Consider the following 2,426-nt stretch of genomic DNA (forward strand, 5'->3'; position numbering starts at 1 on the left):
GAGTCTGGAGTTGGCGGCAGCATGAGTAGACCACAGAGTGGCACAATGACAGAGTCTGGAGGTGGCGACAGCATCAGGAGGCTACAGAGTGGCACAATGACATAGTGTGGAGGTGGCAGCAGCATGAGGAGGCCACAGAGTGGCACAATGACAGAGTCTGTAGATGGCAACAGCATCAGGATTTTAAGAATGAATACAAACCGTAAAAGTGGGTCCTCTTGATCCTTGCTACTTTTGGGCTTGGAGCAGGAGGTGTCAGAAAATTTACTACAGGGATAACTGGCCACAGAGTGGCACAATGACAGAGTCTGGAGGTGGCAGCAGCATCAGGAGGCCACAAAGTGGCACAATGACATAGTGTGGAGGTGGCGACAGCATCAGGAGGCCACAGAGTGGCGCAATGACATAGTGTGGAGGTGGCGACAGCATCAAGAGACCACAGAGTGGCAAGGTGACATAGTGTTAAGAGTGCAGCAGCAGCATCAGGAGACCACAGAGCGGCAAGACGACATAGTGTGGAGATGGCAGCAGCAGCATCAGGAGACCACAAAGTGGCAAGGTTACATAGTGTGGAGATGGCAGCATCAGGAGACCATAAAGTGACCCGGTGACAGAGTGGGGCGGTGGGTGGCGGACATGAACCAGAGGAATGAAGTTGTTGATCCCGTAGTCCTGGCGACTGACAAATAACGTGGCCTCCTCAAAGGGCCTGAGAAAATGGCAGGTGTCACGCATGAGCTGCCACTGGCTGACGTCAAAGTTACACATGGGAGTACTCCTATCCGCTTGGATCATCAAGAATTCCTTGATGGCCTTGGTCAAACATATGGAGGGTGGAATTCCAATGGGTGGAAACGTTGCATCAGCCTATGTTGGTGGATTCTGTTCTGCCACTGCAGCTCAAGGAGGGTGTGCTTTGCGGTGTACGAGTGGCTGAAGTGCATGCAAAGTTTCCTCACTATTTTATTGATGTCTTGCAGATGGGTGGAAGACTTCAGGAACTGCTTGACAACCAGATTGAAGACATGTGCCATGCAGGGTGCATGGCTCAGCCTTCCTTGATGCAGCGCAGACACAATGTTCTTCCAGTTGTCGGTCACCATGGTTTCTATTTTAAGTTGTCATGGAGAAAACCATGATTTGATCTCTTGATGAATCACAGGGAGCACTTCCTCCCTTTGCGTGACTCCGTTCCCCCAAGCAAACCAGGTGCAGAACAGCGTGACACCGCCGTAACCCGCACATGTGGTATGCTGGAGGGGCACTGTGAATTGTCCCTGCAGTGGAGGCTGAGGACACGGTGGAGGATGAGGAGGCAGAGGTGGACGTTGTCGCAGGACCAGCGGCGTGAGAACGTGGAGGTGGAAGCGCTGTCACCTGGCCAGGTTGCTGGTGTGGCTGTGCAGGGATCACATTCACCCAGTGGGCCGTAGTTACAGCTCCACACGTCCGAGCTGCCGTGCACTTTGGCAGACACCGACAGGCTCAAGTACTGCAAAAGAAATGACGGCTTGGGACTCTCCACCTCGGCTCAGCACAAGCCATCAGTTCTCTGAAAGGTGTAGAGTCCACCACTTGGAAAAGGAAGGGACTGCAGCACCAGCAACTTGGACAGGAGCACATTCAGCTTCTCCACCGTTGGATGAGTGCATGCATACTGTTGTCTCTTGGCAATCGCTTTGGTAATCGATTGCTGACGGAATGACTGACGAGGAGTAGGAGGAGCAGAAGCATCTGGACCAGCAGAAGATGGAAATGACATACAGCTCCCTTCGGCTGAGGTGTGGAGCCTTCACTGTCTGAAAGCTGGTGCGTGCCACTGGGCGATGTAGCGGTTGCTGCGGCAGGCTAGGCCACCACATCGGAGCCATGGTTCTCCCAGGCCACTTTATGGTGACGCTGCATATGCTGACGCAGGCCCACCTAGCTGAAAAAGCGGCAGATGTCTCCTCCAGATCTTGGCTGGGCAGTAGCTGCTGACTGTCCTCCACTAGCTCGTCCTCGCTGTATAGTGGAGCTGAGCCCACAACATACAGTACTTCTGTGGCTGAGGGAACAGCAATGGACAGAGGCAAGTTGAGGACAGGTGAGGGCACAGGGTCTGCTCCCAGGCCATGCCAACTAAGGGTTGTGTCTGACGAACCCACCGACTGTTGGCTGGGGCTGTCTGATGTCACTTAGGATGAAGTGGATGACCGAGTTAACCCATCAAGAATCGCTGGGTTGTTGGTCAAGATACGACCGCTAGATGACACCGGGAGCTCAGGCCTCTCGCTGCGACTCCTGCTGACATGCCCCCTTACTCTGCTGCGACCTGTGCCTGCGCCAGAAACATTTAGTCCTCTGCCACTCCTCTGTGCATGGCCTGCCACTTCTCTGTCTGACATACTTTTACTTGAACTAAATAAATTAAAAGCAAATTAGAA

The sequence above is a fragment of the Pyxicephalus adspersus genome, chromosome 9 (genome assembly GCF_032062135.1).
Source record: "Pyxicephalus adspersus chromosome 9, UCB_Pads_2.0, whole genome shotgun sequence".
In the NCBI taxonomy this organism is placed as follows: domain Eukaryota; kingdom Metazoa; phylum Chordata; class Amphibia; order Anura; family Pyxicephalidae; genus Pyxicephalus; species Pyxicephalus adspersus.